Here is a 15,889-nt window from a genome sequence, read left to right as displayed (position 1 = left end):
AAGTGACCTGTAGCAAATTGTTCACTACTTTTCTTTCCTCTCTGGTAATATTGAATTCCCATTTGCAGTGGGTTTAGAAACTCACTTGTGAATATTCTTAATTGATACTGAGCACCCTCTTTAATACAACCAACACATCCATGGGCTATATAAACCTGACCTGCTCATGTAATTCTGTCTTCAGTCCAGCCTGGGAAACTTGGGGTCTTTTCCTCACAAAAGAATAATGGATTTAAATATAATGACAACTGCCACCCCAAGTCCTGTGACATAGCTCTGGGTGCCAGGGATTACTGAGTCATGGGGGTGTTCTGACCACACACCTGCTTTCCCAGAAATGCCATCTCCAGCTGCAGGAGTGACACAAACCCATGGGAATGGACCTGAAACTGTGCCCACAGAATCCACAGATTCAAGGAAAAATAATAAAAGCCTTCAAATTAGTGTACTTTGAAAAAGAGAGCTGACTAATAGGATTACAAGCTCAGCATACTAGAAAGCATAAAGCCACTTATAAAAATTTTAGGAACTGAAGTCGAGCCTTCTAACTTTTTCCTATAAGCTGTTAAATAATTTATTTATTTTATGTAGCAGCTATGCAAAGTTGTTAAATAATAATCAGTGGTCCCAGCCTGCTCAGCTACCTGACATGCCTGAATTATGTATTTTACTGGTATTGTGGGCATTTTCTGTAAAAAGGACAGTCCACAGAAAAGGGAGAATTGAAAAACAGTCTTAAAATTGATTAGTTTTAGTAACATTAAGCTTAAGAACACTGCAAAAGATAGAGTTTTGAATTCACAAGAAAGGCACACAATGTTACAGTACCACTAAAAGGGAGCAAAGAGCCTATTAGCAGCAAGAAGTGTCTTATTTTTAATGTGCACTTTCTTTGCTTTACACAGTGAAAAAATCTTTTCTAAAATGCATGTTATGACCATGGATTGGTAACTTCTCTGCAATCTAATGAAGTTCATCTTTTGAAGTCTAAGGAGGATTATTTTCATATAAATTTATATATAAATCTATGTGCGTGTACGCACACCATTGAAGTACTTTTGGTGATTTAATATCTTTTACACAGCTAATAAAAGGAGTATCAAGTAGCTTTATATATATTAAAAAGCAGTATAATATGCAAGAACTTTTTGAGCGTGCAAGGCTGAAAGAAAAGACAAAAAATAACCAAAAAGACCAAGTTTGCATCTTCCAAGGTAAAAGAAAGCAAGGAGAACAGTTTCTTTATGCATGGGCTCCACAGCAAGGGCACTATTTACTTCTTTTCAATGTGTTCTGGGAAAGTTTCTGATGAACAAACTTGTTACACCAGAGTGTACAGCCCTCGTGGTCCTTTCTCAGGCTCACATCTCCATCACTGTACTCTGTTGGCTGTAACTAAAAGGTCATTGACCGTGAAAGAAACATCACTTTGTTTCCCATTCACTCTTTTATCCCTTTTGGATTGAAACCTCATTTCTATTGACCACTATTTGGATGATTGTCAATGTTTTTCAGTCAGAAAAACCAGGGTATTTGGGGGATTTTATAGCACTATTTTTCCTCTACCTGCCTCGCAGAGCCCCTGGGAAAATGAAGAAAACCACTGCATGGTAGGCAATTTATGCATATACTGGGAATTATTTATATTGAAAGGTTTCTAAGCCAATATCAGAAAATTAAGAGAGAAAAAACCCACAAGCATCACATTGCTCTTGTTTGTTCCTCATGTTATAGAGGAAAGAAACTATTTTATTCAAGGCATAGAATGAAAACAATTATTTAAAATCCCTGTGAGGGTGAGAAACATTGTTCATTTGGCTGTGTCCATCAGTCAGGTACTTGTAAAATACTGGTTCACATTAGTAAAACAATGAAGAGATTAAAGTTTTATTAGGTGTGTTAGGCTGGCAAAACAGAACAGATGACTGTAAAACAAACTGATTAAATTAAACACCTTTGATTAGCTCTTCTAGGAGGAATTACTTGCTTAGTCTGTTCTGTCTGTATAGATACAGGGAGAACGTGGGATTAACACACAATTTCTTTATCCCTTCGCAACTTCTCTTGGTATATTGAAATATGGGAATGGATTTGCTTTGTTTAACTCTGGGCTACTGGGAAATCAGTAAGAAAGGAAATTAGAGGTCCTTAAAGAACCTAAGAGTCCTTAAGGAAATAGCCATTAATTTAGGGGTGCCCACTTCCTGCCTACAATCTAATTAGTAGGCTTATTTCTCTCGTATTTCAAACCCAGAAGAACACTAAATTGTTAAAAACAACGCCTGTATCTGCAGAAGAAATATGATGCCTGCAGCTAAAAGTGGAGGGATGCCAACAGAAGAGCTTGTTCCCAGCCCCAAGCTGTACCTGGCTGCCCCTGGGGTCTTCCAGCCCCCTTTTGGGAAGCCACACTGAGGGCTGGATGAGGGAACTGGTCTGGCTTTAACTACAGATACAGAGGTATTTTGCAAAGTTATTTTAAAGTCATTACAGTCTCTCAGTCTGAGTCAGAAGTGAAGCAGTGATGTGATTGCAGTTGGGGGAAGGAGGAGGGGGACACTTCGGTAAAGAGGCAGGAAAGGGCAATGGCCAGAGGTTGAAATGAGCACACTCCGAGCAGTGTTTCTGCTGAAAATGTTGTCTGGTGACACCACAGCCACAAAGAATAGAAGGATGTAACTTGCCTGAACCACAAGCTTCCTGGGATATCCCTGAAGCATGTGGGTCATTGAAGTCTTAAATGGGCCAGGCACACATACCATGCACAGTTTTGATATTTTTGCCAGGTTTCTCTCTTTTTTTGTGTTAAGGGACGGTGCACATTTCAAAGGAGCTACTGTGAATTGTTGTAATCACAGGGCTGTAGAGGAGGGTGTGGTGTCTGGCAGGTACAGCAGTCATGGGACAGCTGGAGCAGGGTGGGAAACCTTGAGTTTTGCCTGTCCAAAAAACAACAGGACTGCAGGATGTATGAGAGGACAGTTTTGGGGGACTTGCGGGAGACCCAGAGCACCACACACTGCTGCAGTCTCATGGCAGGATGATGGAAACAGGTGACTGCAAAACCTTGTGATCCAGAATAAAGATGGAATGACCCAGCAGCAGAAACAGGGCAGTAGCAAGGCTGCTAGTCACCCCTGAGTCACCACATGATGCTCTCTTCTGACGTAAGAAAATAATTTGCCCAGTTAACGATTCTATCATGCCTTTAATAAAAGAGCAATAACTAAACCTGGGGGTGGACTGTAAATGGAAGACATACTCTACCTCCTCACAGTCCTTAACAAAATCTCCACCAAAAGCAAAGTTCTGCCTAGCTTTGCAGGAGAAACTGGAGAAGAAGCACTCATCAGCAGGATGGCATTCTTAAACCCAGCTTAAACACTGGGTTTTTTACTCCTAAAGTCTATTTTCCTACTTCCAGCTCAACTTCTCTCCTAATTTGACCTACCTCATATTGAACAGCTTTTTGATATGGGCATCACTGGCACCTACTGAAAGGGGTCCCTGCACACTCCCTGTGAGCCAGCAGCAGTTCTGCAGGGACCTCTGGCCAAAGAGCTTATTTCTTGAAAAGCACTGGGCAGAAATGTAAGTGCTTTGGGTGGAGACATTCAGCGTACAGATTATGTTCACTGTTGCCATATAAAATGGAATTGGACATGCTGAAATATTTTTGGGTTACATAAAGTTAACTCACAACAATATTCTGCTGAAATGTTAGTGATTCATGGATTTATTTGTTTTAAAAAAGCTGTGATCAGTTCCTGTGAAGTAGAGGATCTGCCAGCTAATCTTAGAGGTCTATGTCTGAAGTTCATTTGACTATTGATTTTATTAGATATGGACTTGCTACAGACTTTCTGAAAAGTCTCTTAATCATTTGAGAAACATTTTTGCCTCTTCACTTTTGTAATTCTTCTGATATTACATAATGAAAACACTATCGTGACCTCTGTAGACAAAAACAATTAATTGATATGTCACAGATGTAATAAATTAGAGCCACAAAGTTGTGGCTTATAAATAAGTCTTAAACTGCTTATTTGATGTTCCTATTTATGTGATTATCCTGCTGCATAAAGTTGATATAAAAACATTGTTTTGGAAATATTTTTAAATCCACTGATCATTCATGAAATGCAATTATTCACTGTTTTTAACTCAAACAATTCATTGCACAATACATTACATTTTAAGTGTATGTTGGAACAGTAGGCTATATTTGTTGTATTCATTTGTGTTTACAGATTGGTATAGTGCAAATGATAAGATTTTGAGACTCAAAACACACTTTCTAACTGTGTCTGAAACAGGCAGCATGGCCATTGCTGACTTGTTTAGTTCCCCAATGAAGTTGTTTTTAAAGATGTCAGAACTGTGGCAAACAGGCTCTAGTATGTCTCCAAAATTAGGACAGAAATTTCTAATTCAAATAAAAAATAATGAATACCACTCTCCTAAAGTTCCCCATCAAAACAAAGAGCTAAAAGGACCATGCACCATATGCTACACAGCCCTTGTGCTTTACATTTCCAAACATGACATGATGTACAATAAAACTACTGTGCAGGCCCTCAACAGGCTTGGGATTAAACACAATTCATGTCAGGAAACTAAGTAAAAATTAGCTCACCTCCTAGCTGGGGATAGCCCAGACAAGGAGGTCATTCCTCCAGGGAATGGAGAGAATAAAAGGAAATTTGTGGTTACATGATACAAAGGTAACAAAAACTACTTTGCACTATGTGGCTGGTACATAATTTTGGATAGTTGCCCAAAATTGGCACTGGCTGTAGTCCATTTTTTTTAAGCTTCAAGCAACATTGTGGGATTGCAAATTTATTTGATATTGAATTCAGACAGCAGGAGAGAAAAGAAAACTAAGGGCCAGGGAAACTGTAAATAAAAAATAAGGTAAACCTGTGAATATAACCTGAGAGATCTTACATACAGCTTTTCCTGTGAATTCACTGCACATTCATCCCACACCCTGAAAAATTCAAAAAGCCATGTCGCTGGATATTTTAAAAGTACATGGAGTGTACATCGAGTTTTTATGTGATATATTACACTGACTAGAGCATATGCTTGGGAGGAAAGAAAAATACAAGAGTCAGATCAGAAAACGTATTTCTAGTTTTGTCTCATACTGAGGACTTGGTTAATTTTCTATTTTTTCATCGTAGCTAAGTGGAATGGAAGAGGGAAGGATACCAAAACCCTTAAAAAATTGTATTTCACTAACAAAGAATAGTTTATTTGGCAGGGGTGACGGGTGCTTACAGTAACCTGAATCTAGTTATTGCTCTGAAAGCTGTGTAGAAGTAAACTTAATGACTTGTAAGAAAAAGAAAAGAAAAAAATAAGCCAGAAGCAATCCTATTTATTCATTCCTTTCCAACAATTTGATTTGTTCCTGTAAAAGTATGCTTTACTTTGCTGATCTTTCATTAATCTCTATTTCTCTTGGTAAAGAAATGAATGGTATCGTTTCCTCATATTTAAATGTCAGTGGCAAGGCAGATTTTAAATCACTTCCTGTGCCATAAAAGGTCACATGAATTTGAGTTTGACATAATTGAGAGCATCTGACTGAACTACTGAATAATACTTTTTCACATATGTGTGCTAATAGCTTCAAGCAGCAGTGAACAATTCTTTACAAGTTTAGGGATTTTGTTTGTCCTTCTGATGGAAGACTAACCTAAGGGGCCTTGGTGTTTAAAACACATTTTTCAGTGACAAGGATAGTTGATATGTTACCACTAGGCATTTTCAGTATTTGGTTTGTATTGCATGAAGTTTCTCATCTGAAAAATGTTCATTTGGTCATCTCATCTGTATTTTTAAGTGAACTTGTTGTGGAAGATTGTCCACCAAAGCAGGTGTAAACAGTTTTGTTTCCCTCTAAAAGTACTGATAGGTCTGGTTTCTAGCACTTCAGATGTTATATATTAATGCCATCACATACCATAACAAGAAAACTACACCCTCCTGAAATAAAAAGGTCAGCTTTCTATCTGTAAACATACTAAAATGCCCAGGGAAGACATCAGACTGCAGTTCCCTGTTCATATCTGTATCAGCAGAGACACTAAACAGAAATGCAACCTTCTCTCCTGTTCAGCCTGCAATATGTCCCTTCAGGTATGGAAGGATACATTTAAGGGCTATAGCAATTACTTTGTACAGTGAACTGTGCCCAAGAAGGTTGGTGAAAATACCTGTCAGAGCAGGACAGGGAGTCTCTTGCAGAAGCAGAGGACTGAGCAGGAACAGGCTTTAGAAGTCACTGCTGCTGGAATTCTGCCCTCCACAATGCCACGTGAGTTATGACAGTGATGTGGGCATAAAGTAGATATTATATTAGTTCCCTTTATGTAGGAAGCTGAAAATTATCTGACTCAAGACAGCTGCCTTGACTGCTTGGACTTAATAGATTCCCTGATCAGGCAGAAAGCTGCACAGAAAATGAGATTCAGGAACTTGCAGTGGTGCAAGGAGATGTCACTTGCATATAAGGGATGTGCACAGATAATGTTTTCATGGCACTGACTGTCTCAGGCTTGATCAAAAGCTGCTAATCTTAATACACCTCTTTTCCTTGACTTCAATGAGCTTTGGATTGGGCCCTTTGAGAGCAGATATAAGCTAAAAATATTGCAGTGCCAAGACTGTGCAAAGTCAGGGGAGAACTATGATCAAATTTATCATTATAATACTCAGCAGTTTGTAAACTCATTAACATTTGCAGGGAACATGCTGTTTTACCTGTGACCTGTAAATTCTGGAAAGCTCAGGAGAATTGCCACTCCGAGAAGTGTTGATGGCAAAGATATTTTGGGGGAAGCATGATGAAGCCAAGTGGCATGGTTTAATTGAAGTTGCTATGGGATGCCATGACAAGTCACTGTGCATCTAAACAATGGCAGAGATTGCACAGAGTGGCATTCAGGTTTATGAAATTCTGTAAGAAAGTGGGAGTCAGGTTAGCAAGATATTGCCCACAAATTAAAACACATTTCATGCATTAGGGTCCATTTATAGCAATAAGAGGGTGGATGATACTAATGTCCCCCATTCCAACTATGCTAAGTGTTGTTTCAAACCTGCATGTACTGAGGGGAAACGTATAAATTCTAGGTTAGATCAGTAATATCAGATGCACAGGGATCTCATGTAGGCACTAAAAATAATATTGGAGACCAAAAAAAAAGGATATAACAAGCACAAAGCTATTTACAGACTGAATAGAGAATTGTGAATCTTTAGCTGCAGCAGAATGCTTTGGAGAGTCAGCAGCCATTGTCTCATGAGAAAGAAGAACATATACAGTGCTTGAAACATTTTTATATGAAAAGAACCTTTCCATTCAGATTTTTTTTTCTAAATTGTATGGGTTTGCCAATATGTCAAGATTTTAAAAATAATAAAATTAAAGAATGCTGCTGTCTTTTTTTTTTTTTTTTTTGCTGAGTTGTAAATCCATATCCCTGTGTTTGTAGCATTTACAGCTCCTTGCCACTAACCTTAGTCCACAGCTAAAGGAAAACGAGAAAAGTCTTTTGTGTTTTCACAACATACATCCTAGTTCTGTTTGGGTTTTTTTTGTCACAATGTGTTTTCCAGCAGCCTCAAAGCTCCTCAGCCATCCTGGCTCCTGGAGAGTTAAAGCACTACCAAAGTACTACTTGCAGTTGCTGTTACAAGGGCAACTTCAGTGATCCCCTGTTCTTCCCTGGTGCTCATACAGTTCCTAAAAAGGGTGGCACAGCCATTTAAGGGAACTTTTGGCTAATTGCATTCCTCACCCTTCTCACCCCAAACCCTGCAGCTGGGCAGGAATGGGCCTGGCAATCTTTTCTATGTTTTGTATCTTGTACGTTACAAAGAATGGTCTGTGTCCTGGCCAAGACCAAACTAAAATATTATGGAGCAAAGTAAAAGTGACAGTTGCCTGCTGGTTGTGTGCAGAGCTGTGGGAGACATGTGTAACTGTGGTTTGCTGCAGTGGTTATGTCAACATGGTGTTTGAAGTGCATTTGTGTAGGCAAAATCCAGATATAAGACATCCCAAATAATGTCAACAATAATTGTGCCATTCCAAACTACCACAGATTCACTGTTTGTGTTATGCTATGGATATGCTACATTTTCTGTAGAACTACCAGTATTAATGGATCATTTCAACATCTCTTAGAAAAAATAATTAGAGCTGTGATCCATCCTGTACATCATTTATTCTCTATTATTCAGAAATCAGAGTAACTACTGAAAATTCTAAAAAATTATTTTACTCTCAAGAGACAAAGTATTAATCTGTTTATATCAGGCTGGCAAATGCTATTAGGAGATCAAGTTTAGAAATATCAGAACAGATTTCCTGGAATAATTTGGCAAAAGGCATGTGAGTTGATGCAGATATTCAGGAAATTAACTGATATCCTGAATGGCACAGCCATATATGCAAAAGGAATGGATTTGTGTGCATATCTTTACCTACAGAAACAATAAAATACAGACAATAAAATAGCTTTGAAAATGTAGCCATGTCTCTCTTAATTTAGCTCTTGGCTTTGCTGCTGAAACTTCCAAACGTGCAGCTGGGGGAAGGGAGAAAAGGGAATTTCTGATGTAGACATTTGTCCAGCAGGAACTAGATGGAACTGCCAGCTTATTACACATGGACCATTGAACACCAAGCAAACACTACTCTCTCCCTCCTGCACATTTGCAGTGTCTGTGGATTTCCTCATATAGTTACTTATCCTATTAGCTTAAGGGAAAAGCTCTAATTGCATTCACATGGAAGCAAAATCTTCAGTATATGCTCTTTCCATTACTATTCTTCTCCTTTTTCCCAGTGTCAGTTAGGGTTTAGCAGAACTCTCAGGATTATGAGCATATTTTACACTTTCTGGTTTGCATTAATGTATGATCCCAAAGCAAGTAAAGAAAATATTAAAGTATTTATTTTAAAAAAAAAACCACAACTGTCACTAAAGTATAACCTTCGATACAGAACAGCAGAAGTTTGGCTTCACAGCCCACATGCTGATTAGAGGAACTGCTGGGTGAAACTACAGGACTTGGATATTACAGGGGCTGTCTGTAGAGATCATAGATCTAATAGAACTAACCTCTTCTCTAAAAGCTATGAACCCACCCAGCCATGTGCTAAGAGGGGGTCAGAGATGGAGCTTGGCCAATGTGAGCATATTGCTGTGATCACTGTTCTGCCTGGCCACTTCTCCCCTTTCTCCTCCCCCAGCGAGGGAGCTTGGATACCACTGAGAATGCTTTAACACAAGGCATGTTGCAACAGCAGGGCCAGAAAAGGGAGAGCAGAGGCACTCCACCTTCCAGATAGCCAGCTACTCTGTCAGTCTGTCACAGAAGCAGTTCCCCCAAGTAACAATGCAGTCAGTCAATAAAGTCTCTATTTGAAAGACCTCTGGTTTTCTCCCGTAAGACCGAGCGTACTCATAAAATACACATTTGCCAATAACTCTTGTCCCTGTTTGTAGCAAGTCTGACACTATTAAGACAGTGGGAAACTTGTTTCTTTTCAGATTATTTAGTGCTCAAAGGCTTGGAAATCTAGTGACAGATAGTTTAGGCTGCAAACTTACAAACTGGCCACAGTTACACTCACTGTGACTGTATTGAAACGGGGAACCACATGTGACAAACATCACATTTGATTTCTTCACCATCCAGTCCCTTAAGGTTGTGGGGTTTTTTCCTGTAGCAATAAGTTTTTGTCAATGCCAATGTCCACTTCAGTAGAAGGAGTTTTTCATACACTCAGATTTTATATTTGATTTTTGAGCCACCAATGCTAACTGAGCTAATTTCTTTAGTGAATTGCATAAAAATTAATAAATTACCCTGAGTAATCATTTTACTTTTTTAAGTATTTTAATACTCTTATTTGAGGCTTTAGAGGTATTAGAAAACTTTGAGTTCTTCCCTTAAAATGAACTCCTGATTAGTACCAATTATTAATTCTTTCAGAGTGTTTATTTTAATAACTGTGTTAACCTGGAGCTGCAAGGAAACTAGAAAGTGTTCTCTAGTCAGCAACTGTAATCATGGCAAACTGCCAGGATGTTTGTGACCTCTAGAAATCCTTAAGGTTTTCATCAGCATTTCCTTATCCCCAATACTCCGTTGTTTCTGTTTTAAATTACATCTCAGCATCTCCAGAGTAGGTAATAATGTTAATGTGATACAACAGATTGTTACAAGCTTCCTTGGATTATGAGATGGGAATATCTTGATTATGAAAACAATGATGGGGTTTATTGTATTATATTTCTGAAATTATTATAGTATTATGCTGATACAAATTATACTGTTGCATCTCAAGCATACTTATTTAAAACACAGTGGATGGAATTCAAAGACTGTCAAAGACAATGAAAGACAATACCTGACTTTCCCTGGTTTTGTATCAGGATCAGAATGCTATTGTAACCTTCACATTGTGTGGCACTAAATCCTAAGATCAGAAGATACAAATTTCTTGACTTTTTTGTGCCTGTAGAGTTAATAGGTACTATAATTACAAAGGATAGTAAATAATGGGTGCAAAGCTCATGAAACGAGCTTGCTGCCACTGCTAAAATACATTCGTTTGCTACAGAATGTGCAATGGGTTAGTACAGGGAATCTTGTAACTGTGGCTACAGATAATAATAGAAAATGTATCTCTCAGAAGGAACTTTTTGTTTCTATATTCATACAAAGGTTCTTTCCCTGCTAATACTTAAAGGCAAGGTGATAGCAAAACAAGAATTGCTTACAGAGCTGGGGAAAAAAACCCATTGTGTTACTCTGCATTTACCCTTTTGATCCAGTGTTAGTGCTGCACTGAGAACATAATGTGCTACGTTACATATTACATAATACGTGTGGAGGTATATATATTAATATATTTGCTGTGTATACTGTGACAGTTTATACACAGTTTGTGTGTAAGTGGCCTAAATTCAGAAATTTGAAGTGGAATGTCATGTTCCATTGCAGAACACATAAAGACTTGCACTGTCCCGAAGTGATAAAATAAAGTATGTAAGAAAATGCAATTATTTGTTTAAAAACCCATTTGTTATTCTAAGCCAAGTAGCACAACTTCAAGCTTTTAAAAATTCGTAACACTTGGTGTTGCTAGAGTTGGTGTTGAAGCTGAGACAAACATATGCTGTCTTTTCCCATATCACCTTTATAGATCCTTATGCTGCAATGACATTTTAATTGTAAGTTGTTTTCTTCCATTCATTTAAAGTGTTTTCATTGATTTTCTTAATTAATGGTGACATCTAAGCAAATATGATTTTTTGTGTAAGTTACAGAGCATTACATAAATTTGCATATTGGTGATCACTTCCAGAAACCCATGTCAGGTGTTAGTATTTCATTTCATCTCTTTTGGCAGTATTTTTCCAGAATAGTTGCCTTGTCACTAACTGTGGCATATCTTCATTACAACTGTCAGGCACAGAAAGGCAGAATCACAAACATGAAGGCAAGAAAAGCTTTGATGGGCAAGAAAGAGATTGAGAGAGAAGGAGTGCTGAAAAAATGGCATCATCCACTGGATCCTCCTCGGGCTGTGGAGAATGAAACTTTGCCTGGACTGCTTTTGAGTCACAGCTGGGTAAGTCATTAAGTTATTACTATTGCATATATGATGAGATTGGTTTTCAGACTCATTTTTGCTTACCCATTTTCTGATATTATTTAACTATGGCTTAAAAAGAGAAATGTAATATGGTTATCATCCAAAGGTCTACCAAACGAGTTAAGCTGATAGAGTGTCAAAATTCAGGGCAGGTACTTTTACCCATGGGGTAAAAAAATCTGTTCTGCAGCTCCAGCTCTGCTCTCAAAGTTTGCTGGGCTACGTAGGCTGCTCCAGGTGTTCCACACTACCTAGTTCTGAAATTTTGAATCCTTTTGGGAAAAAAAAAAAAAAAAAAAAGAATCTCCAGAGCATTTTAAGTCAAACCCACTCTCTCTGTGTGCTTTCTGACATCTTCTTTGTGAAATGAGGCTCTTCATTGTCATCTCCCTTTGACAGCTTCTCTCATCCTGTGTGTTCAATACATCCACTCTGAGCGAGTTACCCTTTCATCTGGCATTTCTTTATGTTAAGGCTGTGCTGATCCTCACTGTGAATTGGATCTGCCAGGCTGGCTGATATTGTGTGCTGTAGTTTGCCAAACCTCGTTTGCTCTGACTGGCAGCGATAGCAGCACACACCACCTCAGCCAGCTGTGGCAGCAGCAATCTGTGCTGGCCAGCTGCAGGGATCTAAACATAAAAACACAAATATGATAATGTTGCATTGCTGGACCACAGCCAGCGCTGCACTGGCTTCTGCAACACCTTTCTGCAGTGTGAAGCACACAGATAATCTGATGCTCAGGGGTATTCAGCTTGTGTGCAGTCAGACTGGAAAAAGGTCAGGTTTGGTTTCTGTGGACACAGCTCCAGCTGCAAGGCCTCACCATTTCTGATGTGGAGGGGGGTCAGGAACTGTTTCAACACAAGAAGAAACCTGTACTTGTTTTAGTCCTGTGAATGATGAAAAAAAGCTGCATGTCTTAATCAGAGGAAAGTTGGTGAGATTGCCACAGTTAGGAGCTGTCACTGATATCAAACCCACAAGACAGAGCAAGCAGCCTGCATAGCACTTGCAATTATCTCACACAGGTCAAATCCAGGGAAATCCATGGCTGCAAGTTACTGTGAGAATATTTCAGGAAGAATCTTCAGCTGATGGAGTATTGATTGTGACATACTGACTGCCAGGATTCAGTCATGCATGTGATGTCAGACTGTGACATGCATATGGTTCTAGTTTTAATTTTCTGGGGTGATAATTAAGAAAAAAATATTCCTCTTCTGTTAGTTCCTTCAAAGCTGAAAAGAGTTGTCAGTGTCTATATGTGAAGAGTATTAAAGTTATAGCTCATGGTCACCAACCTTCAGGGTGCACTGATCTCAAACTCCATATAGACTACAGGTATGGGGGGAAAGTTAATCCATTGCTACACACAGAGATTTCCCAAAGGGAAATGTGCATTTAGGATTTCTCCCTTTATATTTTGCTAGTTAGCCTCAGATTGCTTACCACCAGTGACTTTTGCATCACTGAAGCTGCGCAGCATCTTCTTTCCCAAGAGTGTTGCAAGCCATAAAAGAGGATTAATGCTGCTTTTTTAACTCCATTAACTATTGTGTGGATTTTCCATTTGGAAGCTTCTAGCACACACTTAATATCATGTAAAATGGAAATAAGAATAATTAGCAATTAATAAATCATCTGTAAAGTTTTGAGCTTGTTTTTTCCTCTGACCTTCTGACATATTCTGACTTCTTTCAGTCTTTCTTGTACAGTTAATTTAGACACTACAACCAGGCAGGCATCATCCTGAGAAATAAGTTCTTTGATCCATGGGGAAGAGGATGTGCCATAGATTATCCTTCTTTTCTTGTTTTCCTGGCATTTCCGGCTTCTGATGACTAGATCTCACTATTTGACTCTCAGAGCAGAATTTCAATACTTATTTGATTTATGGATCCAAACTTTGTGCTAACAATGCCCTGTAGGATTTTATTGCACTCAGTAAATAACTCAAGGTTTATTGTTCTTAAAAGAGAACATGGGTAATGTAATTTTTATTTTGTCTAGCTATCTGTTACTCCCTCTAGTAGCTTTTAACTCCTTTGCCCTTTTTGGTGTTATTGAGATCTCAAGGATGAGATGTTTCTATAGCTGTTAGGAAAACAAATGGCTGAATGGAGACAAAAGGCTGAAGTACAAACTTTATAGTTGTTTGCTTGGTTTGTTCTGCTTGCTGATCAGTCAGTACATGTATACCAGGATGAGTAACTGCAGAAAAGAGTATTATTCTTTGCCCAGACAAAATCAAGAAACACAGGAGGAACCTGAGGTGCTGGCTATGGGTTGTTGAGATGCAGAGGGGCTGGAGGGAGAGGAACAGTCCTTCCTCTTCTTAATAGACATGAGAGGTGGCAAAGAGGAAAGGGAAACTTTAGTGTTATTCCAGTGGACAATTTCAGCAGAGTAAAGCACTAAGTTACAAAGACCAGATTTTCATGGACCATTTGTTTTCCTTTCTAAAAATGTTTGGGTGATTTTGACGCTTATAAAATCTGAAAATCTTTCCCTATGCACAGGGCAGACAGGTGATTCACACTTTGCAGCATTGCTCTAGTTCTGTGTCTCTGGTTCCAGAAACATCTTCATCTATCTCTCTATATTTGCAGAAATGATGGAAAAGGTGTCACCTAGGAAATAAAGTGCAGCTTGCAAATAAATATTTCAAACCAGATTTTCGCAAATAAATGTTAATGGCTCTGAAGTGCTAGACTATGACAATACAGGATCATCATAATATAAAGTGTGTCATTTGTATGTGCCTGAAAAGAACCCTGCAGCACTGCTGTTCTTTTCTCTGCTGTAATTTGCTTACTCTGAGAGGAAAAAAGCCTAGTCTATTTGCATAAAGTTATTTAGACCTCTCTATAAGTGTCATAGGATCACAGCTGGAAAAAAAATTAGTCAGGTAATTCTTAGATGAGTGCATTAAATTATTAATATAATAAACAAATGATAGAAAAAGCTAGCTTAATAATATAAATTGTATTTTATATATTTATCTTCTAGAATATATCTGCTAAAATGTGGACATTTTCAAAGAAGCATAAATAATTTTACTTTTAATATTTTTAAAGGTTCAGAACTTTCTGGTATTTGTTACTGAGTTTGTACAAACATTTTTATTCAGACTTAGTGCCTGACTTCTCTATCACCACAGTCATACCTTTGTATGGTTAAGGAACAGAATACTGGGCTCCCAAGGTAAAATTTTAGTTTACTGACTTTGATTCAAAAACTTCTAGACACAAGATTAATCTCAGACACATACTAGAGAATAAGGAGATGGCTGTTGTAAGTGAATTTTTATATTATAGCTCTTAAAGATATCTTTATTCTAGTTAAAAATTTAGGCAAAACCCCTCTGCAAATATCTTATCCCTTCTGATTTTCTATGGATTCTTGAAGATCTTTTGGGGGGCTAATTATTTCTGTGAGAAACTAATTGCTTCTGTGAGAAATTTGGGGCTAATTATTTCTGCGAGACCTCTTTTCTTGAGTGAAAATTTTAAGCAAGGAGGAAAAACAAGAACCAAGAAAAATAAGTGCTAAAATTATGAGAAAGAAGTTATCAATATCTAATGTAAATTATTTTACTTTAAAAATCCTTGTAGAAGTTCATTTAACTAAGTGTTTACTGGCAACTTAATTACAGATCTAGGACTAGAAACTTGAAATTGTTCTAACCAAAGTGCTGGTCAGATTTGGTTTTGACAAAGGATAAGGATTGTTTCCTCACAGTACCAATGGCTGTTCAGAAATTAACTTGAAACTTTAACAGGAATCTGGATTACTATAGGAGGAATGCAGTTCTCCAACCTTACAGCTTTGAGAAAACAGCAAATAGTTTAAACCATTACTATATATGTAAAATATATTCTTTAAACTAGAGTTGGTCACTTGATGAGGTAGAGCCAAGCTATTAGCAAAAAACAAAAAACATATTTCTTTTTTGGAAGCTGTTTATAAAATACTATAAATGGGCCTCATTCTTTTTAACACAAGAATTCATGCAGTAATTCGCCTCTGAATGACACAAGCATATTGCTTGACCAGGCCAAACCCCCCTGGCCAGAGCAGCAGACCAGTTAGTCTGGGCTTGGCCAACTCCCCCAGTGCAAACGTGCTGCCTTGGATCCCTCCGTACTTGGAAGGGCCTCCACGAAACAAACCCACTGTGCTCAGTGCTCTACT

General features: G+C 38.2%; 1 protein-coding gene and 2 long non-coding RNA genes across 3 annotated transcripts in view; 1 reads left to right on the top strand and 2 right to left on the bottom strand.

The window, feature by feature from the left end:
• The window catches only part of LOC127482231 (uncharacterized), a 60,113-nt gene that overhangs the window by 16,635 nt on the left and 27,589 nt on the right, over nucleotides 1-15,889 (top strand). Inside the window, exon 4 of the long non-coding RNA XR_007908471.1 lies at nucleotides 11,504-11,665. This is a non-coding gene — a long non-coding RNA (uncharacterized LOC127482231). The remainder of the gene's footprint in view (nucleotides 1-11,503; nucleotides 11,666-15,889) is intronic.
• The window catches only part of SHISA9 (shisa family member 9), a 172,252-nt gene that overhangs the window by 139,458 nt on the left and 16,905 nt on the right, over nucleotides 1-15,889 (bottom strand). The gene's annotated exons all lie outside the window — the stretch shown is intronic.
• On the bottom strand, nucleotides 11,661-12,984 carry LOC127482375 (uncharacterized). Its single transcript, XR_007908583.1, has 3 exons — nucleotides 12,677-12,984; nucleotides 12,519-12,585; nucleotides 11,661-12,321 (listed from the first exon to the last, which is right to left on the bottom strand). It is a non-coding gene; the product is annotated as an uncharacterized LOC127482375 (long non-coding RNA).

Source organism: Manacus candei, unplaced genomic scaffold (assembly GCF_025592945.1).
Source record: "Manacus candei isolate 608988 ecotype Guabito, Panama unplaced genomic scaffold, ASM2559294v1 h1tg000002l, whole genome shotgun sequence".
Taxonomy (NCBI): domain Eukaryota; kingdom Metazoa; phylum Chordata; class Aves; order Passeriformes; family Pipridae; genus Manacus; species Manacus candei.
Note: the sequence above shows the minus strand (reverse complement) of the source record. Positions and strands in the feature narration are given on the sequence as shown.